The sequence below is a fragment of the Peromyscus californicus genome, unplaced genomic scaffold (genome assembly GCF_007827085.1).
Source record: "Peromyscus californicus insignis strain IS unplaced genomic scaffold, ASM782708v3 Scaffold_22__1_contigs__length_63687245, whole genome shotgun sequence".
NCBI lineage: Eukaryota > Metazoa > Chordata > Mammalia > Rodentia > Cricetidae > Peromyscus > Peromyscus californicus.
The window spans coordinates 2,926,238-2,952,399 of NW_026294525.1; the positions used below are offsets into that span (position 1 = coordinate 2,926,238).

At 47.4% G+C, this 26,162-nt stretch overlaps 1 protein-coding gene across 2 annotated transcripts in view; it reads right to left on the reverse strand.

The window, feature by feature from the left end:
* The window catches only part of Smoc2 (SPARC related modular calcium binding 2), a 132,616-nt gene that overhangs the window by 88,841 nt on the left and 17,613 nt on the right, over positions 1-26,162 (reverse strand). The gene's annotated exons all lie outside the window — the stretch shown is intronic.

Genomic DNA, 26,162 nt, shown 5'->3' on the forward strand with positions numbered 1-26,162 from the left:
CTTCCTTGTAAAATGGCTGCATTGTCAGAATGCATGTGTGTATACCCCAATGAACTAGGTTATTGGCTTTTGTTTTGATTTTTGTTGTTGTTGTTTTCTTGAGACAGTGGGTGGCCTCAAACTTGCTATGGAGTCAAAGGTGGCCTTGAACTCCTAATTCTCTTACCTCCACTTTCCACGTTCTGGGATAAGTGGGATGCATTACTATGCTTTGTTCATTTTTTCAATTTTTATTCTTATGTTTTGAAAGTTTTTGTTTTCCAAAAAACATTTTGTTGAGTGAATGTTTGGCCCCACAGTTGAGAAGCTGCTGTATCCCTGTGAAATGCTTTGGACTCCTCATCCCACACATCTTCCCCATGGCAGGAAGAGCGGAGGTCTAAGAGGCCACACTTCCTCACAAGTTCTCACAAGAGTAGCAGCACCGAGACCCTCTCTATAGCGACCAAGGTGGTTACCCACAGGACCCTTTTGCATGACGTAGTTCCCAAGAGCAGATTTCCCAAGCTTTTGATCCTTCCTTTCCTCTTCCAGGAATTCGATGTGACTCCTAGGGAAATCTCAATCCAGATGCTTCTGGCCCTGCCCATTCTCCTTGGACAAGGGATCAAGCACCCTGGACAACACATTCATCTTGCTTCCTATTCTTTATGCCCATGACCCTGTCTTGTCTAGTCGTACATCAAGCCAGATAGAAGGGCAAGTACAATGATTCCCAAGTGACGGTGGAACTAGGGGCCATCACAGATATGGGTCGTGAGTGCCAGGTATTTCCTGATTTATGGAGCATTAGCAATGCATTAAAAGGGAGAAAGCTTTTTAAAGATGGGAAAGGGGGAGGGGGAAGAGCAGGAAGAGTGGGAGGAGGGGAGAAGGAGGAGCCCTTTAAGGTGAGAAGTTCTTTACATTTGTATCTCTTCTCCCAGCAAGGAGGACTCTTATGAGCTTGTTTTCTTCACCACAGATGGATGGCCCAGAGCAACTCAACCTTGTGCCAGAAAAAAATAAAGCAAGCAAATAGCACATGAGAATACCCAGGACGTCCACAGGTTAGAACTCCCTGAAGGTCCATACTGACCTAGCTGTCTTATACCAGTCAGGATCACCTCCTAGGGATGGTGCAGCCCACAGTGAACTGGGCCCTCCCACATCAATCATCAAAACCATCCCCCTCAGATATATCCACAGGCCAATCTAATCTAGGCCTTTCTTCTGACCCTATGCTCGCCCAAACTGACATTTAAAGCTAACTAGGACAGTGAATCATAGATCACCGGCTCTTCATAAATGGCCAAGTTTAAACTAAAAGGAAAAGATTTAAACAAAACCAAGCCAGATAAGAAACAGGTGTGAACACTCTCCACATCCTAATATAGAAAAATTCCTGTTGTAACATCCATCAGCCACTTGTCAGTCATGCTATGGGATAGCATGTGGAACAGTACATCACCAATGACATACACAAAGGCTGTAAGATTCCACAAGTTCTTCCCAACCACAGCCCTTCACCATGCTTCACACGATGCAATGTCCCACCTCTGACGCCAAGACCTGTCTTCATTTCGAGGCAGAGTCTTAGACAAGGTACCAACAAGGAACAGGACTGAAGAGAAGACCGTGCTGGCCACTTTGAAAGCAAATGGATAACCATCGAATTTTCTACATCTGGGGAAGAACACCTGCCTGGATTCGCAGAGCCCATGGATGAGAGAGAGCTCATCTCCACCCTGCAGCTTGGAGTTTATGGACAAAGCTGTACCACAAGATCTGGCTTCAAGGTTTTACACACCTGAAGAAGTGCTGCCTGTAACTCTGCAGCCTCACATAGGTCGCACAACTGTCACCAGAGGAAGCGGTCCCCATGAAGATAGTGACAGACCCTCCTTCCTCCTCATCTACAGACAAGGTGGGTCTGGGGAGAGAATGTAGATCTCAACTGGGAAGATTGAAACCTTCAAGTTCAGGCCTTAGGTTCGATGCCTCAGTAAGATAGGTGGTACAAGAGAGTCTGTGTACATCAATGCCTCTGAGTTACATGTGTAGACATTCGAAAGCTAAGAGAAACGACTGAATGAGATACATTTTGTCATGAATTACAGGACTAGATGAAATCTGGGAGCCAGAAGGACACCTGTGCGACCAGGGAAGACATGGAGAGAGCCAGACCAGGGCTCTGTGTCTGAAATAAAGGGTGGGTCTTGGCTTCAGAGGTTGGACACTGTATCACAGCCTCTTTCTGTGTGACACGGAGACAATAAAACAGCACCCATTTCACAAAGATCACCATGACCATAAAATGAGACAGTGTTCTGGAAAACATCTTGCCCAGACATGAGGAAGTCCTTGGCAACGAGCCCTACCAATCACATACCCGGAGTCCATTATTTTAATACACACATGTCCACTATGGCTTCTTTCCAACACTCACACAAATACCACTATACCATGTGAGCTTTGGGCAACCCTCCCACGCATGATTATTTCCAGGTAAAAGATTGGGAGTGTGCAGTAAAAAGAACTAAATTAGGTCAAAAAGTGATAGGAAGTCTTTCAAGAAAGTGTTAAAAGGACGTAGGAGGATTCAGGGGAGGAAAAAACAGAGGTTAGCTCTGTCCCAGGGTGGCTAGAGTAAGTCAGGGGACATCTGGGGACAGGTGGACAGGCAGGGGCTAAAGCTAGTGGTCACTCTCTCAGGATCAAGGATGGGGAAATGTCACCTTGCCTGAGGAGCAAAGGCCACTCAGGATGCAGGTGCAGTGAAGACCCAACTCCACCACCTTGCCGGAGATCTCAGAACTAGAGTCCTAGACAAAACAGGAGACGTCTAAGACATCCTGGCCATTTGTATTCATTCTCTCTCCATCCACACACACTCACTTTCTCTCCCTCCCTCCCCTGACATTTATCATTTGTTTTAGTGGACACAAAGCCTTGTTTACACATTTTATAGACATATTAGACATGCCAATTTTGGGTATGATGACTTGACATTTCCTATCATTCTCTCAACTTCTGGAGTGTGTGGTCAGGAACCCACGGCTGGACTCGGGTATGGGTCAGGCTGTCCTTCTCACTTTACAATTCTCTTCCTCATACCCACAAACATTTCCTTTTGTCTTTTTCTCTTCCTTGCCTCCTCCTCCTGAGTACTTTCAGTGATGAAAACAGGTGCCTTTGCTTCCTGTCAACTCCTCTTGGATGAGATTCAGTCAATCTTTGCTACAGATTCATGTTACAAGAGTCAGTGGGAACTTCATTATCCTAAATTCTTCCTAATAAGATACCATATGGCTGTTGTTAATTCAATGCAAGAGTTACTTCTGGCAATAAGAAAATTACCTTCCTCAGCATCCAGTCATTACTCTTTTGGGTCAGAGATGAAGTGTTTGCAGACTTACTGTGCAGTCCTGAGACAGAGTTGGGCCTCTGATGGACCTGCTCTGTCTCAGGTCTCTTCAATGTAAAGTGTTTGTGGAAGGTTCCATGGGCCATAGGCACTGTCTTCAGTGACAACTGAGAAGCAGTATTCTATCCAAGACCCCAGGAGGAAGCAAAAAAGTGCCACTCAAACATCAATAACTCCCATTCCAGGTCATAGGTCTGGGCCATCACACGGACTTGGGATATGGAAGACCCTTCAGCGAGGACTCAGGAAGTCAGTTTGGAGCCATTTGACGGGAAATCACTGGGAGATGGCATCTCCCCATTTATGTAGCCTCGGTGCCTCCTATGGCACTGGCTCCATGGTGGTGCTCAGTACTGGTTTATTGCCTGAAGGGCCATGTCAGTGTGGTGGGGAGAATGGCAGAGGCAAGAGGAGGGGTTTGGGAAACTGATGTAGGACTCCCCGATATGACCTGGAGCTCACAGACTACTGAACAGCCAGGAACCATGTGGGAGGAACCTATGGGTCCTCCATCTCTCCATCCCCATCTCGGTTTTCCTCCTTTTGCTCAAGTCTTATCAGACTTCATCTTCCAGGATGTCTCCCTGCTTAAAGCTTCAATATGCTGTTACTGTGGCGAGCCAGGCTTTGGAAGGTGCTGGAAGCCTTGCTTGTCAGGTGCATTACTCTTCTCAGTTAGATCCTTCTCGTGAGACAATACCATAGCCTGCCTTGCAGAGGAGACAGAGGGACAGCTAGTGATCATCATGCTCCTGTGGTTTCACAGAGACAAATGCGGGCTTGTCCCCAGGATCAGACTCAGAAGCCTGCTGCTATGGGAAATGCAAACCATGGGACCCTCTGAGGTGTGGCACGGAAGCTACATTATAACTTGATATACATGAGTTGAAAGATATCTTTTAACCTTTCCTCTAATGTTTCCTTTTCTTCCTAGATGGTAGCTTTTTAGGAAAGACACACACCCCCATCACTAGCCATTATTCATCAGAGAAGGCCTCACCTGAAGCAGCAATGATCATATCCTGAGAACCACCTTTCCCCCTCCAGCAATAAAGCCTCCTTCAGGCCACCTTGCAGAGGCGGGAGGAGCTGAGACAAGGATGGACCAATAGCAGTTTGGCCACACTTGGGCAATGTATACTAATTATGCACACCCTTTCCACATCCCCTGGTTCTGTCTCCATTTAAACTAAAAGCTCGTGTCTGTATCCTAAAGATGAACTCGAGTCCCCAGACCCTTCCTCTACTCCTCTGCTCAGTGTGGCCATATTAAATAAGTCTCTTGTTCTTTCATTGGCATGTTGACATGGATGGCTGAGCCAAACATGTTGGGGGTGCTGGAACCAGGGCTTTTGCCCCAAAACTTTCAGTTACATCATCAGTGAGGGAAAGCCCCAATGACCAGACAAGTTACAAGGATCCACGGATGGAGATGGGGCTATAAGAAAATGTCACCTCTCCTGCCTGATCCCCTGTGCAAGGAACCTATGAGAAGAAGCCAAAATCTTTCTCCTGTGGCAGAAAGGGTAAAATCATTTTGTCAAATGCTCAAGGGTCAAGTTCAGATACCTTCCTTGTGGGACAGTATTGTTGGGGACAGAGGCCATGGTTCAATCAGAGCAAGAAGGAGAAGCTCATAGGCCACCAGTAGTTAGGTACCATTTCCAGTGGTCACTCAGCTGGTCCATAGGCCACCAGTAGATCGGTATCATTTCCAGTGGTCACTCAGCTGGTCCAAAAGGTCACCAGACCCAAACTCATCCCAGTAGCATTTGCCAGGGCACCAGGTTTGGTCTTCCTCTTCCAAGAGGAAACTTACACTTGTGAATGACCCAGGAAGGACGCCAAGGCAGGGTATAGGGAGAAAGCCTGGGGTCTGGGATTGATTTCAATCCCTGTCTGGGAACTTCCTCAGACAGCACCTCCCCTCTCCCTCACCTTGCTTCACAGATGGGAAGGGATTCTTGGAATATTTTTAGTTTTGTTTACACTGTGAGATGGATGGCCAGGTCATGGAATCCTGGAGAGAAAGCTCTCCCCATCTCTGCACCTCCAGTACAGGCCCCTCACTCCCGAATGCCCCAGGGCTATCTACAGCCTTGGAGGAGGAATACAATCTTGGAGATAGGGTCTGGTGCTGAGCACCACAGCACCAGACACTGGCCTGCAGTACTTCAGCTGACACCTCCCGACTGGGCAGGGGCACCCTTCTCCCAGGTGCTACCGTGCTGGATACTAGTCCTGCAGCAGGGTCTGTGATCCACAGAAGCAGTCAACAGTGGGGGTTTCTTTCAGGCTTGTTTATGATTCAAAGGAACCCTCAGTAGCGCAACATCTATTTTCCTCCAGACCCTGAAGTCCAAGAAGAAACCCCCTACGTGGTGCAGCTTCTACAGTTAAAACTAATTGCAATAAAATCAAATCAGAAATTCCACTGCCTACTGGACCCAGCTGTGCTCTGAGTTCTTGGTGGTCCCCTGTGGCAGCTGCTGCTGTCCTGACAGTAGAGGTCATAAAATCTTCTACCATCAGTGGCCATGCCTTCCTTATCTAGAAATGTGATTACCTCCCTAAACTAGTTCCCTAAACCTGAGCTTGGAAAATGCTGAAGAAAGGAACAAATTTTCAATAAGATGGGTGGAAATAAATTCTGTGGCATGTGACAGGTTAAACAGGTCAAAACTGTGAAGAAAAGAACAATTTTAAAGAAATTATCTTGAAATTTTACACTTTTAATTATAGAGAAGGAAGACATAATTACAGGAAGGAGAGAATTTAGGGCTTGGGTAGGCGGGGGAAGAAAGGATTTCCGGGGACTTCAGGGGTGCTTAAGTGAGAGAGGCAGAGTGAAGAGGAGACTCCCAAGGGTGGCTGTGAAGAAGCTCTGAGAAGGGGACTCCTAGGGAGAGGCTCTGAGGGGGAAGGCTCTCAGAAGGCCAGCTCCTGCCTCCCAACAGGGCACGGGACAAAGACTCACTCCTGACATTAGCCCAAGGGGAAGCACAAAGAAGAAGACCTCGAGAAGTGAGGTGCTGAGAGGGGAACCTAGTGATGAGACCAGCGTCCATGAGACATAGCCGGGGGGACTGCAGGAATGAGTCAGATTCGGGGAGACTCTCAGCTCTCTCCCAGGGGCGCAGCTCAGCTTTCCTTAACAGCTGTCTCACAAAATGCTTGTCAGGTCACTGGCAGGCACCGGGGCTCTCACTGTGAGGTAAGTGAGCATTAGTCTTCATTGAAGAACCCATAGAATCGCATCTATTTTCTACACATTACAGAGAGCTTAAATGTTACACACAGACATAAAGAAAGTTCAGGTTCTCAGAGGATATGGATGGGCTATGGATGAGACCCCAGGGTGCTCTCAGTCAGCATCAGTCAGAGAATGTATGGGCTGGAAGTTACCAAACTGACTGCCATTGGCTTCCCAGGTACTATCTCTGGCAATTCAAGTGCCATTAAGGAAAAGCTGGGCAGACAGAACCCAAAGGTCTTGCTCTCGACACATGAGCCTCTTCTCTGTCTATCAGAGACACAGAAACCCCTGCATGAGGAAAGCTTGCATTAGCCCGGGTACCCTGTGACAGGAAGCATGTGCCCTCAGTGACTCTTGTCAAAGCATTCAGCTGACCTGCAAAGCTTGGATCCCACCTGGGATGTTGGGAGAAGGGCCATCACAGCATCTAGTCACTGCACTGTCTCACAAAGGAGAGTGAGAAGGCTTTTGCACACAATGAAGTGGAACAAGCTAGTGAGCAGCTTTCCTTCAAGGCTCTGCTTCTGATCTCTCCTCCACGTACCTGCCTTGAGCTCCTGCCTTGCATTCCCTTGATGATGGACTAAATAAACCCTTTCCTCCCCAGGTTGCTTTTGGTCATGGTGTTTATCACAGCAATAGAAATCTAACTAACACAAGGCTCCATTCAGTTCACATCCCCAGAGTTAACAGCTGGGTGACAAGAGGCTTGGGGGCAGCTAAGACTCCGTCCCTAGGTCCCTACGCTGGCTGAGGTCGTGTCTCTCCCTCCCACTTCTGGAGCACCTGTTCAGGAAGACATCAGTGCCCTAGCAGTTTTTTGGGCTCCTGCAGCTGTGTGGTACTGGAATCAGGCCTCCAGCCCGGGTTTACTCCCACCTTCAGGAAAAAGAGAGACAAACTTGCATGCACCCCCCTGCCAAGTTGTCCGGCTCCCTGTCTTAATCAGTCACTGCGTTTGCTCAGGCGGCCGAAGAAGAAAGCTCCTCTTCGCATCTGGTATCCCAATAACAATTTTCCAAAATCTAGACCAGTGTGCCCAGAATCATGTCAACCCAAGAAAACAACGGGGTTTACAATGGAGACAAAGATGTGACTTATTTGGGACAGTTTGATGGCATCTGAGTGACTCGTTAATAATATCTCCAGGTTTCCAAGCCTGTGATGTGGGCAGTTCAGAGACTGTAAAAATATCAGGCTATGAAGGGTGTTACCTCTGAGAAGTTCCCAAAAGGCAGTGAACGGGAGGAACCAATGGAAACGAGCACAGCAGTCAAGGTGGTTGGAAGCAGCCCAGAGCTGAGGAGTAAGCGCTCGGATGGAATGACCTCCTGGTCATCATTTCCCTAAGATTAGTATACTAATTGAAAAGCAGACATATTGAATCGGCAGTGTCTCCCAAACTTACTTTACCTACGAACACTTAGTACACTTAGTATTTCATTAGTACATCGGGTTAATATAAGCCGCACTGTGACCGTGACAGCCAGCTCTCCTGAAAACAGTGGTGTCCATCCCAATGCCACTTGTCCGGCACCCCCCACACAGAGCAAAGCCACACAATCTCACACAAAGTCAAGCTACAAGGTGACAGCCATCACTGCCCAAGAGTGTGAGCCGGTGCAGGTGGGGGTCATCCTGCACTGTGCAGGAGGCAACACCAACGCCAGAGAAGTGAGGTGCTTTGCTCAGAATAGAAAACACTCTTGGGCGGGGGGAGCTCTGAGAGGGCTTAGGACATGTACCTTTGTCTTGCCCCTGACCACACATTGTCCTATGAGACTCTCTTAGACTGTCATCCATCTGTTACATCACTGTCCCTTCACCTCCAAAGAAAAGTCTGCAGACATCTGCCCCATCCAGCTGTAGCTCCAACTTGGTGTTTGGTCACGAACATTGGCACTGCCCCATGGACAGCCCACTTTTCTGTCACGTGATATCATTAGGGTTCGGAGACCACTGAGTCCCACCTCCTGTAAGAGGGACTTCCCTGGGCTCAGATCCAGGGGGTTGGGCTAAACACAGCTATGAGAATTGGGTCCATTTGTGCCCTAAGTACAGGGCAAGGGACAATGTGTGTGGCGGGTCTGCCTTGCTGTCTGTGTGTGCCTTGTCTCTAAAACAAGGGAACAAAGGCTACCAAAGACCGAGGAAAAGTCCCATGGGTTGCATGGGTTGACAATAAGCTTATGCATTTGTATGTGTGTGTGTGTATGTTTGTATGTGTCTGCACGTGTGCTGGTATACAGGTCTGTCTATGTGTCCCTGTATGTTTGCACACATGCCCCCCATTGTCATCCCCGTGTGTGTGTGTGTGTGTGTGTGTGTGTATGTGTGTATGTGTGTGTGAACATGCGCACACATGCGCACGTGCACCCCTATCTATGGACGCTGGGCTAAGGACGTAGCTGAGACAGTGAGAAGTGGAAAGTCCCATTTAAATCCCCTTGACTTCATGGTTTTGAAAGGCAGGGCTGCATTTTTGCTGTCATGGGAAATTATCCTCTGAGGAAAAAAAAAACCTTTAATTGTTCAGGACAGGAGTCAGCAGCAGAGCCCAGGAGCTGGGAAACTAACCTCAGGGATAGATCTTCCTGCAGGGGCCCACACCGCATCTCACTTTCCTGCCCACGCACGGTCCTTGTTACAACAGCCACAGCAAGCTCAGTCACCTGGTGTCCTCACAGGAGGATCTGAATCACGTCTCCCCTTTGCTGCTTGTTCACAGAAGCAAACCGTGCAGTGAGGTGGGAAGAAGGCCTTGGTGGAGATTGAGTTCTGGAAGGCTTTATCCTGTGAGCTTCGGGGCTGGCTCACACTGTTTCCCTTCCCAAAGCCACTGATGGTCGTGAACACTTCCAAACCCACGGTGACTCACCATCAACCAGTATCTGTGGGCAGCCGGGGTGAGGAGGACCTTGAGCATCTGGTGCTTGAGAACACGACCAAGTGACAGTGTGAAGGCACATCGAGGTCACAGGTCTCGGCTTAGGGTTATTCTGTTACCACCTACACCCTCATCACCAACAAGTTCAGACCTCAGCAGAGAGGAAGATGGGCAGCAACAGGTGGAAAGGGCTGTCTAGGGTACTGGAACATGGAAGGAGGCTTTTTCTCGGCTGTCTCCCTATCCAACCTCCATCCGCCACCCTGCTGTGTCGTCCTAAGGGGTTAAACCTAAAGGGAGTCGAGTCACCAGCCATCTTGCACCATCTTCGGCTCCCCGGCTGCCAGAGACCTACTAGTGAGTCACGGGAGGCTACAACAGCCCAGTGCAGGAAGACAGATACCCTGTCTCCAGAATGCAGGGCTGTGACCTGAGATCCCAGCCCAGCCCTCCCTCGAATGAAGTTACAGGACTTGGCTGGGGAAGCAGAGTTGGCCCTGGTCATAGATTCTTTGTAGAACCAGCAGAAAATGAACATGCTAAGCAGAGAGACAGATGGTGTCCCCAGATCAGCCTCTAGCACCGTCCCCAAGCCACAGTGAGTCACGGTGGTTTGGGAAGTGCACACAGTAAGCATGAGCTTTGGGAAGGGAAGCAACTGGAACTAGTTCCTCAGCTCATAGAACAGATCACAGCCCTTCCAGGGCTAAGTCTCCATCAAGGCGACCTTTCTACCTCACAGCAAGGCCCGCTGCTTATTCTGTGGAGTGGTAAATGAAAAGCACGAGTCAAGCCCTTCTTAATTGCCTTTCTTCTGCCCAGCTGCACAATAAACGTAGGGATCGTCCATGAAGTGAGACAGAAACTGAGCAGAAGGGAAGCCATACATCATGACATCTTTTGCTGGGCACTGCGCTGCTTTGGGTGCGCTGGTGTTCTAATTCCTGGTCCTGCCATTAGGTTTTTTTTTTTTTTTTCAATGACTTTGAGAAAGATACTGAGTCTACAGAGCTCATTCACTAAAGTGGCTCAGGAGATTCAGAGTCTATTCTCTCTCCTAGACATGATGATGCTAACAGACAGGGCCTATGGTAAGAAACAGAGGCCAGTCTCTCTCTCTCTCTCTCTCTCTCTCTCTCTCTCTCTCTCTCTCTCTCTCTCTCTCTCACACACACACACACACACACACACACACACACACACACACAGAGAGAGAGAGAGAGAGAGAGAGAGAGAGAGAGAGAGAGAGAGAGAGAGAGGAGTCTACTGTTGAAACCCTCTACCAAGTTCTCCATTTCTGTTACATCACTTCTCAGCTCCAGCATTTCTTTTGTAAGGTTTCCCTGTGGTAAAATTTCTGTTTTTTCCATACACTAGTTTCATGATTTCCTTGACATCTTCCTTGAGTTTTTCGAGTCTTTTTAAGATATTGTCTTGAGTCTTTATTATGTGCCTTTACCATCAGGTAATGTCGGTTTTTTACTATTGATTCTTTTTCTTTGAAATATTTCTTTGAATGTCTTGTGATTCTTGTTTGTTTGCTAAAACTGTGCATTAAAATCCACTGGGCTAACCCTAGAAATCAGGTTGCCCCACTGCCTCAAAGGTAGCCATTTTCTGTTAATGGCTGTGCTTCTCTTCTGTTACAAGCTGGCTTTGCATGAGTGCTCTGCCTGGTGGGTAAACCGAAGGTCTTCTTACATCTTTTCTGAGCAACATGTTCTCATTCAGCATATGAGATTAGCTTTAACTATTCCCTCATCCTCGATATATCTCAAAATGGAAAACAGAAAAAATAAAAGGGGCATGTGTACTGGCCCTTGAAGTCCCCTAGAAGAGGAGTCTCAGCACAGTGAGAGGGTGTGACACTAGGCACAGTGGTGAAGACTACCACATCTCCATCTCCATCCCTCTGATCGGAAGCAGCAAGTGTTCATCTCAGCAGAGGACCCAGTACATATAGCAAGGTCCCTTCCCAATACCCTAGTTCCCACTCAGTCTCTGTATATATCTGCTATAGTATCGACCATATCTACCACTGAGAATTGGCAGAATTGGTGAAGCTGCCCTATGCTGGGAGTTAGAATCAACACAAACTAACCACACTTCACTGTGGAATCCACCCCCTGAAGTCATAGCCCTCAGGCAAAATACAGAGTCCAGAACAGACACTGGCAGAGCAGTTGGTGTCTAGGTGGAGGAAGCCCTGGGGTTCTTCCACCCTCTTCTGCAGACCACACATCTTTAACTTCTTATTATCTATACAGAAATGCCTTTTGAATGTATTGTAATTAGGTATATAAAAATGCACCAATACATAGTATTGCCAAGTCTCATAAATATAACTCAAACATTGTATATTAATTACTAATCAGCAGCCGAACTGCTCTCTCTAAAGCAGGACCAGTTAAATGCAGACACTCCACGGAGTTCGGTGCCCTTGCTCTCTTATGTGACATAAGGGGACAGCTTGACCACACACCACAGAGGTTCCTTTACCCATGGACCAAGAAGCAACATGGTGGGAAGCTCTGCCCTCGTACAGATGACATGGCAGAGGAGTCTGTTTCAGACGACGTCCTTTTTGAGGCTTTTACCTAACCTCAGGCCCTTCTCCCAGCTGATCTCAGTATGCTACAGATGCCGAAACCAACCACCTCCTGCAAGTGGAAGCGCAGCAGGGTCTGAGGAGCAGCAAGGCACTGATGGGTATGGGGGAGCACAGCACTTTTAGATGCTCGGCAGGTGCCTGAGGAGAAAGCGGGGATTGGCAGAGACGGGGATTTATAGGCAGCATCTTCAGAGAAGCCATAGGTAATAATGACACATGGTTTGTAGAATCACAAATACCTTCTAGATCACACAGAGTTGGAGAGCAGCAAAATACTGTTAGCGTTTCAGCTTCTATCCCGTGGGTCCTCAAAGACAAGTATTTCACCAGAATGGCTGCTGAGATCACCATATCTAAACAGTTTCTCACCTCCCCAAAGCCCATGACTCACTCACTTGCACACTCACACACACTCATGTACTTCATTCTCACACATTCATACACTTGCACACACAAGTGCACACAGACTCATATAATTCACATGTAGTCTTTCACGCAGAGTCACATACACAAACACATGTACTCACATCATGCACTTGTGTACACAGTGCTTGTACACACCACACACACACACACACACACACACACACACACACACCTACTCCCACCATGCTGCTCTCCCAAAAGACAAACAGCCAGGACTCACAGAACCAGGTGACAGGCACTCATGTTCCTTGTCCTACCTTCCTTTTAGGACTTGAGAGGTCATAAAACAAAGACCCAGAACTCTGTCACTCACAAGGTGCCCCCAGTACTGTCATTTCTCCCAGTACAGCACAGAAACTGCAACAATGAACACCCTCAGCGCCTCAGTTCCAGACATGTTTCTACAGAAGGACAGGTGGAGAAGGTCGTGGAGCCAGAGTCAGAGAGACCAGCGAACCCAGCATAAGACTATGGAGAGTGACCTCAAACGCCCAAACCACACTGGACGCCCGTCGAAGCATCGGGCTGCAGCTTCCCCAGGAAGGAATCCTCCTGCAGCTGAACCCATCTGTTCCTCGTTGACACCAAGACTTGAAAAGTGCAGAGCCACAGGAAAATGAGACCGCGCATACTGCAGATTTCAAGCCGACCGACCTTAATTGGGACTCAGAAGTCTTCTAACTTAGCCCGGCTTTGGTTAAAGGCTTGCAGTCAGTGCCACCGTCGCACACTGGAGTCTGTAATGAACGCAGATGTGCAGATCTGAAACCAAGGAAAACAAACTTTCTGGTTCTGAACTCTCGGTGGTGACTTGCTCCTGAGACCCAGTGTTTGACAACACAGAAAGCCGGGCTGATTTACAGCGTGTGCTGGAACCAACGCCCTGCTGATTAATACCTCTCTGCCCAGCAATTCCACTTCCAAACAGCATGGAGTAAAACTTAGAATTGTACAGAAATGCATGAGTGCAATGTCACTCACTGAAGTACTATTCAAAATACCAAAATAAAACCGAGGGAAGCTAGGTCTCCAATAATAAAACCACGTAAGTTACCTCAGGGCTGAGGCTATAGCTCAGTGGTAGTGACTGCCCAGGATGTACAAGGCCCTGGGTTTGAAACCACTCAAACAAAAAAGTAGTCATGATAATAGCTATTATATTTGTACACATTGGAAGTGTACTAATTCATATCATGTGAAACATTGAACAGTTCTGTCTTACATTGCAAATGATATTTTAAAATGTAAATTTAGAATAGGATCCCAGTTTTCTATTCACTATATGGGACCTCTCTCTGTCTCTCTCTGTCTCTGTCTCTGTCTTTCTCTCTCTCTCTCTCTCTCTCTCTCTCTCTCTCACACACACACACACACACACACACACACACACACACACACACACAAACTCCATTGACAAACAATTGCAAAATTCTCAGCACCACAAAACTGTCAGAGCGATTGGTCTCTGAGTCACAGACTTACAGACCTGTGCTTTCTTCTCTGTCCTCTCAAATGTTCCAGATTCCTTCAGCGGACCTTGGTGGTTTGCTTTTAAAATTAGTCATTTTTGATTCTCCTTTGTTTTTCCATTCTTAACTTGTAAAATACTCAAGGTCCACAGAAAGCACACAGGAACGTGCTTGGCACCCAAGTGGATGGGTATCAGGGGCGAAACTAGATCAAAGCCTTTATTATGAAAACAGGCTCAGACTGTAAGCAAGCTAGACACCTGAAGAAATCCAGCACTCACATGTTCTCCGCCCCTTCACACGAGAGATTTTTCTTCCCAGGTCAGTGATCAGTTGTATATAAGGAGAGGTGTGGGTCCAGTGCGTATTCCCAAGGCTGCCTCATGCTTTGAAGGGTTTTAAGTCAGAAGTAAATCGGTTACACCCTCACCCCACACTTTATGCCTGTGTGTTATGGCTGCATTCAGATCTTGGCCCTCATCTGTAAGAACTGGGTGCCCATCCTGCTCCATGGCCATCTTGACAGCTTTGAGACAACACTCCCAGGGCTTGGCATGAACTGTCACTCAGTGAGCACTAGTTATTTACCTTAAGACTTTCCAAACTTGCCTTGTCCCAAACCTGTCCAACCTCCCCATCCATCTGTTTGATCCTGCCTGAGGCCACGCCAGCCTATGGAGGCAGCCTGCCTGTTAGAGGACCTTTCTTTCTGCCCTCCTGTGTACACTGTGCACACAACCCAGTCCACCAGTCTCTTTCTTCCTCTCCTACCTCTTTGCCTCTCCATCCAGCACGGCCACCACCTCCTTCACTCTTGTTTCTCCTCTTGGGGGTAGCCAAACATCCTTGCCCACTGACAGGACTCCGTACCCAAGCTTCCTTCATTCCTGTATTTGTGATGCGCTGGGACTATGGGCAGCTGTGTACTCGGTATCTTGGGAGTAAGTGAGAGAGTGAACTCAACTGAGTCCACGGAGAAGACTGTAAAAGCACTCAGGTATGAGGGAGCGTGTACTGAGCCACACACAGGCATTGTCCAACTCAGCCAGGAATGGAGCCCAGACTTGAACCTCCCATCTGCCTGACTCTAAACTCACCACAAGACCTGGATTTCCTAAAATAAGAAACTGCCCTCAAAGGAAGGTTGAACATGATTGTAACTAGTTACCAAGCGAACACATCCAAGATGAGTCATTTATTCCCCCCCCCACCCCGTGTGTGTGTGTGTGTGTGTGTGTGTGTGTGTGTGTGTGTGTGTGTGTGTATGTATGTATGTATCTGGATTCTGAGTTGCAGGCTGAGGTACTAGTTGGCTGCAGTCACCAGTGTAGTTAGTACCATTTAAAAATAAGCCAGACCCGTAGCACAGGAAAGTATGGTCTGGAGGCCAAGCCTCTTAGCATCCAAATATGGAGAGCTTAACGTACTACAGCATGCTGAGATGTCACCTGTCACGGGTTCCACATTTTCTAAATCCAACAGCCGCCGCGGTAACTGCCACTTAAAATTTTTTTAGCTTGGGCTGATTACCAGGATATCCTATGTATCTAAATGGAGTCTTCTGCGGCTGGGCAGTGCAGCTACCATGCAGCTGAGCATGGTAGCCTTGTCTATAGAACTTTCAAGGAAGCCAGTGTATAAACAGCAGGAGACCTCATAAACGCTGAGGAGAGTCGGGAGCTGACGACAGAGACGATGGCTGCTGTGGCTTAAATGCTACCCAAAGCCCGTGTGCTGAAGGCGTGGACAAAGTCTGTAGCACGCTGGGAGATGGCGGAACCTTTAACAGGTAGAGCCTAATGGGACCTGTCACCAGAGATGCTCCTCTGAATGACCCACTGGGACTGCCGCGTCTTCCCGCCTCTTTCTTTGCTTCCCGACCACTACCAGATGAGCGGCGTGTCTCTCCGTGTGACCCCACCATGATATTCAGCTTTGTCCCAGGCTGAGAACAATGGGGCCTCATCAGCCATGGAGTGGTGATTCTTAACTGCGAGCCAGAGAAAGTTGGGCTCCTTGGAGGTCACCTAACTTAGACGTTGTGTACGATTGACAGAGTAGCATATCCAAGAGGGAATTTTACAGAGAGAGGGAAAAGAGAGAGAGAGAGAGAGAGAGAGAGAGAGAGAGAGAGAGAGAGAGAGAGACAGAGAGAGAGAGAGAGAGAAGGTATAACTGGGCCCAATATATTGTCAGAGGACTCAGATGAGCCTGGGAGGGAGCTGACCAGGACCCATCAATAATGGTAGCACTAGGCAGTCTGGAATGAGGAGGGAACTGGTGCCTGGGACCAGCCCCCTTGAAGGACTGCATATAAATGCTTTTACTGTCAACACACAGGAGACAAAGCTCCTGTGTGGGGTGAGAACCCCCACCTGGCTCACAGCAAGAGCTCGCCATTTCTGGAGAAGGCATCAGACAATCTACACACAAACATGCAGAGGAGAGAGGGAACCATCTTCACTCAGCATCCTCAGCAAGGGGCTCCAGGCTTTGCAGAGACAGAGCCCTGGAAGGCTCATGGTCTCCTGAGAGTGAAAAGCAAAGGGCCCCAGGCTCTGGATCCACCAGTTGCCACATGTACTGTGTTCTACAGTTCCCATCATGAATGTGTGCCCCCCACACTCACTATCCTAGTCAGAGGTGCCCTTTGAGGCACATGTGCTCACTCTAACAGTACTGGCTCTGCACTGGCCAGCTCCTCCTGGGCCTGGGTGACCGACTTCACCCTGCCTATTATTTCCCAGGTGACATGAGCAAATGCAGAATGACATGCATTTCTCAAGATCTTCCAGTGTCAGAAAGAGGCAGCCTGACATCCATGTACTCTGGGTTCCCACCACTTTCCCCTGCAGCCATGCCGGCAGGACTGGGGTCTTCAGAGCATGGTCTCTGGGCACTTCTCAGAGGAGAAAGTTGGGAAAGCCACAGCAAAGTGTATGCTCCAGGCATGCTGGAAACAAAACCATACAGAAAATGCAAGCAGAAGGACGGCAAGGAGTACAGGGGCCCAGACAACACACCTGGGCTTCACTAAGGTCACCAGTGTTCAGTCATAACCACAGGCTCACACTGGCCATGTCCCCTCAACCTGCATCTTCTCCAGCCAGTCAAACTGCCAAGGTCTCTGCATTTCTCCACCCTCCCTCCACCGCCACCCTGTCCTGGCAGATATGGAATCATTGTCATATTCAAAGCCAAGGGCTAGTTAACAGTCTTTGTCCACTTCTCAGCACATATGAGTTTTGGCCAAAGGATGAAAGAGTTTCATAGTTGGGGAAGTGTTCGCATGCAAGAATCAGAGCTTTCTTGGGTGCCATGAAATTATAAGCATGCTCTTGAACAGGGAAGAAACAGCAGGAACCTTCAATATAACCCTCCTCTATTCTCCACGTGCTGTGGACATCCAGGCCAGTTCTTTCACGTAAGGAGCAAATATTTTCCCATCTTCCCTGTACTGATAGCACAGACCCTGAGCTTCCTGTGCAGTGTGGGGCTGCCTTGTGCTTTGGGAGAAGAAAATGCCTGCACCCCACATCTCTCTGCATGAAGGATAATATGTAAAATATCAGAGTTAGCAAAAGCTTGTCAAATTTTAACTGAAGAATCAAGACCCCAGAGGCAACAGCAATTCAATACTTCAGCAACGAAGAAGGTGTTGTCTACATAAACACACTGTTATCTCATGCAGCTCACATCCATAACACAAAAAGAAACCTTCACTTCTTTCAAAGGAGTACTTTAAAGTCCTTTAACCGTGCAATGTGTGTGCAGACAGCTCAGACATACAGACCAACAAAAAGGAAGGGAGGCCAGAGTCAGGCTCCTACACACACAGCTGAATGATTTTCCACAGGCATCGAGAGCCAGCAAGGGTGACGGAGCAGCAACTTTTAGCCACTGGCGCTGGGAGGACCAGACGACTACATGCAAAAGTCTGGAACCAGGCACTGACCCAACCCCACACAGAGACGTTAACTGAAAATGAAGCAAAGAGCAGTCACGAGACACGAAACTCTTGAAGAAGAGGCATGGGGAAGAGCCGTGACCTTGGGTTTGGCCATGATTTCTCAGCTACGACACCGCAAGCAGAGGCAGTAAAAATAAAAGTCGGCAAGTTGGTTGACATCGGATTAAAGACCTGTCTGCGTTAAGAAATAAAAATAAAGTAAAAATGCAGATCCTCAGGGTGGGGGAAATGGTCTATAAACTACATCCCTGAAAAGAAGATAAAATTTGGGATATCGGCAGAACACCCATCCACTCACAGTAGTCAGTATCACCAGAGGAACACATAGGCATGGGGCTGAACAGACACCTCTCCAAAGACAGGGTAGGAATTGAGATGTCCAATATCACTGGTGATTTGGGAAATACAAATCAAAACCACACGATGGAACGTCGTATTTTACCTAATTAGGAGGCCCACTAACAAGAATTTTAAAATGGAAAGTAACAGTCATTGGGAGACAGGGAGAGACCAGGAACTTGGTGAACTCAGGTAGGAATATTTGGGGGTACAGGCACTGGGGAAAAAAGATATAGAAGTTCTAGGTGATCCAAGCTTTGAGTGTGTAACTAAGTACTAAGTAAGTAACTAAGAACTGAAACAAGGTGTATTGGTTACTTCGTGCTGCTGTGAGAAAACACCCTCACCCAAAGCAACTTAGAGAAGACAGCGTTTGTGTCTGCTTAGGGTTCCAGATGGAGAGTCCATAATGGTGGGGGTGTAGTGGTGCCTGGTGGCTGGAGAGAGAGTCTGGGAGAGAGCAAACTGGAAGTGGATCAAAGCTGTGACTTCTCAAAGCCCGCACTCAGTGACATGGTCCCTTCAACAAGGGCACACTCTCTGAATTTTCCAAATCAGCGCCATGAACCTGATACCAAGTGTTGGACTACATGAGCCTGTGGAGGATTTTTGCTGTTCAAACCATCACACCAGAGTCTGAAGAGGTATTTACATATCCTCTAAACAGAGCCAGACGGTCAATGACACGTAAAATACAAACCTAACACCAGTCCCCTCATCGAACCACAGATGAACGAACGGCTAAGCAAATCCATCTATACACATAATGGAATATTAAGAATTTAAAATAGAAGGGAATTCTGGGAGGTGCTACAACACAAATGAACCTTAGGCGGATGATTCCGAGAACTAAGCGAGGAAAAGTCAAAGACTGAGTGACTCCACTAACCAGAAAGGCTGGGCATCCTCAGATCCACAGACACAGGATGGCGGGAACAGGTGTGGGGGGATGGGGAGCCGTTGAATGGATGGAGATTTGGTTTGCAAGTTTGAGATTCTGGGTGTTGGCTGTATACAGCACAAATGTACTTCACAAACGTAACTAGAAAGTAATGAAAGTGTCCAAAACAACCAATTCGTCACATAATTTACCTTAATTTTACCTTGAAGAAGTGGGGCTGGAGGGAGGGCTCAGGGGTTAAGAGAGCTCACCCCTCTGGCAGAGACAGTTCAGTCCCCAGCACTCACTTGAGGACCACAACCAAACATAGCTCTGGTTCTAGGGGATCCGATGCCCTCTTCTGGCCTCTGTGGACACTGCATGCACACGGTCCAGGCATACATGCTGGCACTCCAACACATAAAATAAAAACGCATCATTTTTAAAAACCTTAAAGGGATTTGTGTGTGTGGATATTTCTGTGTTATTTAGCAGATTTGATAGCATCTTCAAATAACAAACTTTCTGCCCCTCATACTCAATTCTCTTTACCTACCCTGTATCCTGGGGCCTCGGATGAGAGTAGAGAGCAGCTAGTTTATGATCAGTGCCAGGTTTGAGCATCATTGGCTTTAGATGTATCTAATACAACTTCATTTGCAATTTCTTTAAGCCAGAAAGAAGCCATTATGGAATCTTAGAATGGAAATACCTTTAAAGACATTTTTCATCTTTTTTTTTCTTAAAGAGAACCCGGTGATGTCAATGGAGATTGTTTAAAAACTAGATTTTTAATATAACAAATCATACATTTTTTGCAAGATAGCTTAACTATTAGTCTATGTCATGAATGAGCAGGGATGCGGTAGAAGGAAGAAGCAGGAATCCTGTGTGTCAGGAAGACTCACTGTGGTCCCTGTATAGCTGAGGTGGGGGCAGGAGGGTTGTTGAAAGGGCATGGCTGCATAGAAACTAGACCCCATCTCTCACCACATGGAGCAGTCAAAGACCACAAAGTAAGTCACACTGGGTCTATGAACCCACTAGAAGAAAACACTGGGACCCACAAACAGATCTGAAGCCAGAAACAAGTGGCAAGGGGTTGTTCAAGCGGCCTCACGCCTGCCTGGCAGTTCTGTGGTCAGTCTTAGCTCCCACTAGGCACAGAGCGCCCATCGAAGCCACTGGCAAAGGGCACTTCTGGGGACATGGACCTGTTTGAGTTTCATGTGTGTTTTCTGAGTGGATCAAACAGAGAAAATTATTGTTTCTAATTTGGTCTGCCTGCCCAACAGCAGGAAGAGACAACATGCACTACTTCATTGAAGGAACTGGAAATTTCCGTTCTGGTCTCTCATGGGGATGAGAAATTGTTTCTAATGAGGCTGCAACCAGGCATCTTGGCATGCTGGCAATGTGGTGAGCACCCTTTGTCTCTGTAAATGTCAGTATGCTGACCAGCCACTGGTCGGGAACCAAAGGCCCTGTTTATTTTACCACAAGTGCTTGTGATCCGGCCTCAGGACAGACTCAGAGCTGCATGGGGAGCTGATGTGCTGGAGTTTATTGATTTCAGGACCATTTACAAATAGAGAGATTTAGAAGATTACCCAGTTCTTGAGTCCTGACCTTCTACACACTATTGATTCTTTCTGTTCAGCTGGCCATGTCTATGTTTACATAAACTGGTGAAGCCATATCTGTTTAAAAAAACACTCAATTACCCCAGCAAAGATGATTCCTGTGCTCAGCTTTGCGGACTCTCCTGTGCCAAAAACTATTCCCCACGCTTAGGAAGTTTACTAGGAAGAAAAACTTCAGGAGGTTTCATAGGGACTAACCCCACCCCACTCCCCAAGCCCTGGGCCTCCACACATAACCTGTCACAAGGGAGCCTCTACCAGAACCTGCAGGGATAGCTCTTATCTTTGGTAAAAGTTGGTTTTCCCCTACAATCAGGGCAAGGAAAATCAGTCTTGTTGGAGCTAAACAGAAGGCTCAGGTCAGCTAATGCTGCTCCTGGTCCAGGGAAAGCAGGGGCTTGTGAAAGACATGGAAAAAGAAGCACATTGGCCTCATGGAGGGAGGCCAGCCTAGCCAGACTGCCTCATGTGACTAACTAGAAAAGAGGATGCTTGTGACCTCAAGGCTGCAGCATGTCACGGCCAGAGCTTCTGAAATTAGAAAGTAGTTACCCTGTTAGACACCCACTGAATACTTCAGACCCGTCTGTGGACCCAGAAATGAGTTTGGCACAAGACCGCCATTACTGAGATCCACACAGAATAATGTTTAAATGTCTCTAAGAATATAAATAGACAGGAGTGACATCAAGAAGACGTTCTCAACAGGCAGGAACTAATGCAGACTGGAGGTCCTATGGCTTGAAAGACATGAAAATCACTAGGCAGTAGGGACTTCCCATTGTGTAGCCAGTATTGACAAGGCAGACACTCCTGTACACACCCCAGTTGTTGGCTATAGTCACCATGGGACACAAGGGCCCAGAGTGCCCCTTGTCCTGAACACAAACTCTAAGTGAACAGCTGGCAGTGTCTTCCTTCAGCCAATGAAGAGCAATGGTCAGACACCCAGTTGTGCTCTTCAGGTGCTCTACTCCAGGGCTAACTCCAATGAGAGGTACTCAGCAGATAATTACAAGAAACTGGTGATTCGTCCAAATGGAAATGGATTAGCAACATCATCTTGTCTATAGTTTCATAGACACAGGGATTTTTCACGTGACATATAATGCACTGAACTCAAGAAAAGTCTACCTAGGTCTGTAGTCAGTAGGAGAATGATCACCTAGCACGGGAAAGTCCCGAGTGTCATTTCCAGAACTGAAAAAGGGAATATCAAGAGAAAAATAGCACTCGATTAGCAATGAAAATGTCTAAGGAACTCTAAAGTCAGCTACCATGCAAACATAACTTTACATGGCCTTATTGCACTTTGGTGGTTGGTCATACTCATTCTGCCCCTGGCATTCTAGAGACACCAGTAAGACTCAACCATCATGGTAACCAGGAGGGTGCTGAAAGAGAGGCTCAGAGTTCACCTGGGAGCCGCAGGGACCTCGGGATGGCCCCCCTCACTCAGTCCTACCAGCACTATGACCACAATGCTCAGCCCAGATGAGCCTTCGCTGAGATGGAACCGCAGTTCTGAAAGGAATGCCGAGGACGGACAAGGATTTACTGTCCCTCTGCGCCAGTCACCATTCCTTGGCCAGCTGATACATCCGGTAAGCCAAGCATTCAGGATGAGTTTTCTTGTTGGCCTCTCTCCCCACCCCACTTCCTTCCCACACAAGTCAGTGGCTGACGTGGAAACAAACACATTGCAGGTGCACCCTTCGATGGGCTGGAGTTGGAAGAATTTGTCCTCTGGGACAAATGCAGAGAAGCCAGACTGAGTGTTGTACACATACCATGACAAATATGCTTTGTTCTTGAGGCTTTGGGTAATAGACTCCCTAAAGCCAAGCAAGGGGAGAGGGTGGAGTCACTCCCTCATGCCTCCTACATCGAGTCAGCACACAGTTGCCCGACTGCCCACCATTCCCCTACCAAATGCTGCCCAGACTTCCCTGAACCTCCCCCCAATTTCCATGGCCACTGAGCATCCTCATGTGGTCTCTAGGTGCCCAAGACCTGGGAATAAGGGAAGGACCCAGGTTTGGGAGGGGGTCCTCCCACCTAACCAAGAACACCTTGTCTTCACCTAGATGCAACCCACAAAACACTGAATGAACCTGGCAGAGAAAATTGTACGAGTTGTTGTTTTTTTTAATTACCAAGCAACAGTGCGATTTGTCCACACCAGTAATCCAGATTGCTTCTTTCTTTCTGCAGACAATCTCTACAAATCTTCCCTATCCCAGCTAATGGCACACTAGAGCGGATCTTTGGGTCTGTAAGTCACATCTTATCTAGGCCATTTTATACAGCCTAGTAATTTTGGGGGATTGTACGAAGGTGTCCCTGAGCTTGTTGTGTTACAGCCAAGAACTTGAGAGCAGAGCCAGCAGAAACAGTTTAGGGGAAAACCAAGGGGACAATTCACTTCAGGGTTTGAAAAATAAAAGAAGGAATATGTTGAATCTTTGGCAGAAGTGACAGATTAAAAGAAGAATGGAGACACTGGTAACTAGCCGGGTCCCCACCTCTGATGGAGGGGCAAACCCTGGTAGATGAGATCCGCTGGGGGTGTGAGGGTATTTTTGGCACGTGAGCTGTTTGATTTTGGAGCAGGACTGTCCTGTGAGCCACTAAATCTCCTCAGAGCATTGGTCTTCCTGGGTCAATGCTGTGGGATGGTCTGTATGTCAAATGTGTTGCTGATTGGTCAATGAATAAATCACTGATTGGTCAGTGGCCAGGCAGGAAGTATAGGCGGGACTAACAGAGAGGAGAATTGAGAGAACAGGAAGCTGGGTGAGAGAGACACTGCCAGCCGCCATGATGAGAAACAGCATGTAAAGTACCGGTAAGCCATGAGCTACGTGGCAAGGTATAGATTAATAGAAATGGATTAATTTAAGCTGTAAGAACAGTTAGCAAGAAGCCTGCCACGGCCATACAGTTTGTAACCAATATAAGTCTCTGTGTTTATTTGGTTGGGTCTGAATGGCTGTGGGACTGGCGGGTGTCAGAGATTTGTCCTGACTGTGGGCCCGGCAGGAAAACTCTAGCTACAGGTCAATGTCTGGAAGCCCCATGTTGTAGAACCTTGGATGGATGGTGCTGTATACCCAATGCTCCAAGCAGGTCCACCCTCAGTCTGACTCATGGTCCCCTCCCTGTCTCATCATAGGACCATTGTTTCCCATCCAAATTGTTTTTATTAATATGAAGTGGTTGTGGATTGAATGAGAAACGTCCACCATAGGCTCATGTATTTGAACACTTGGTCACCAGAAGGTGGTGCTATTTAGGAAGATTGTGAAATCTTTAGGAGGTGGAACTTGGTTGGAGGAAGTGAATCACAAGGGGCACAGCCTGGCCCCATTTCCTGTTCATGCTCTGCTTCCTGAGTGTGGATGCGTTATCACCGGCCAACCTGCCACCAAGTCTTCCTACCTGTTGCCATGTCTTCCCTACCATGATTTATGAACTGTGTCCCTCTGAACCTATGAGCCATGACAAATTCTTCCTCCTAAGTTGCTTTTGTCAGGGTAGTTTATCGTCACAACAGAAAAGTACTGAAGATCAAACTTGTTCTGAGCATGTTTCCATAATGATAGGATGAAGTCTCAATGGAGAGGGAAATCCAGAAGATGTTAAAACATGACTACTGAACAGGCACAGACAGCTTTTTAAAGAAAAGGTCTGAATTTGTAGCACTGGATAGCCTGGAACTCACTACATAGACCAAGCTGTCCTCGAACTCATGGAGATCTATCTGCCTCTACCTCTCAAGTGCTAGGATTAAAGGCGTACACCACACCTGGCCCCAGGGAAATTATTTTACGGATCCTTGACTATAGTATTGTCAGGTCTGGATAGCTTTGACTTAGAGATGAGACAGCACTTGGATTTCTGGGTCTTAGGCATGGCGGGCATGCCAACAGAAGCCGTGGAACTGGTGACGTGGAAGCCAACTGCCCTTCTGATCCAGAAGTGCTCCCTCCATCCTAGAGCAGTCCAACCCTCCAGTGCAGGAATACCGACCAGAATAACAACAGACAAGCTGATCTCTGGCAGGAGATCAGGTTTCAGGAGTGTGACTTTCTCAGTTAATGCTTCTAGACTCATTCAAGAGCAGGTGACACACTTCAAATCCCAAATTAGATCTCCACTAGTAGTGTCTCTGCAGAGAGACCAACATCCCCGCCTGGAAGTGCCACCCCCTGGACCCCCAGGTGTCAAGCCAGGACTCACGCCTGGTCTTCCAGGACTATTCCAGAAGGGAGAGTGAAGGGATTTTCTATTTTTAAGTTTACATTGTAACATATTTCAAGGACAGAAAACTGGATACCACTGCACACTAAGAAATCTCCAAGTAGCCTAGAGACCATTCTTGTGACAATTTGGCCAAGAATATGGCTGCTTTTTGCCCTTGTCCTAAAAATCTGTCTGAGGCTAAACTGAAAAGGTTTGGATTAGTGGCATTGGCAGAGGAGATTTCAAGACAGCCTAACCTTATACAGAACAAGCTGGACAAATAGAAATATGAAGTGTACAGTTTGAGGAGAAAAGGAGCACCAGGAAGTATAATGGAGCTAAGTCCAGTGCTCAAAGAGGTAAAAAGTTTAAAGAAAAATCCGATCCTAATGGAATAAAGGGAGCAGTGACCTCAGGGCAAGACCCTACCCAGCTAAGCTTGTGAAAAGGAATTAAGAAAAGTTTCATCAGTGAAGGAAACCATCAACAACAGAAAGCTGATGAAAATGTAAATGAATAAGCGGGCCCAATGCCAGCCTCAAAAATCAGTAGAACTTGGCAGCTTCAGCCACATGGTTTTTTAGAATCAAAAATACAAGAAAGGGATTGTGTTCTCCCTCCTTTGCTAAGAAAAACCACTGAGAACAGGTGTGTTTCCAAGGTGTCTCCACATGGAGGCTCAGAGGCCATTGCATGAAGCTGTGAGGGTGAAGCCTGGATTTAGTTGGAAATCCCAAGATATTGGAGATGCTAGAGTCTTGGGCTACCTGCTGAGGAGGAGCTGCTAACAGGGAGTGGAACCAGCCCAAGAGAGAGAAGTCTGTTGCAGTCAACAAAGCTCGAAGGAGATGAAGTTCTGAAGAGCATTTTGACATCAGACATGGAGATGCAGGATTTGAGTTTTTCCTGCTGGTTTTCAGTCTTCTTTCGGTCTAGTATTTCCTCATTATGCTCCCCTTCCTCCATTTTGGAATGGTAATACATATTCTGTGCCATTGTATATTGGAAGTACATGATCTGCTTTTTGATT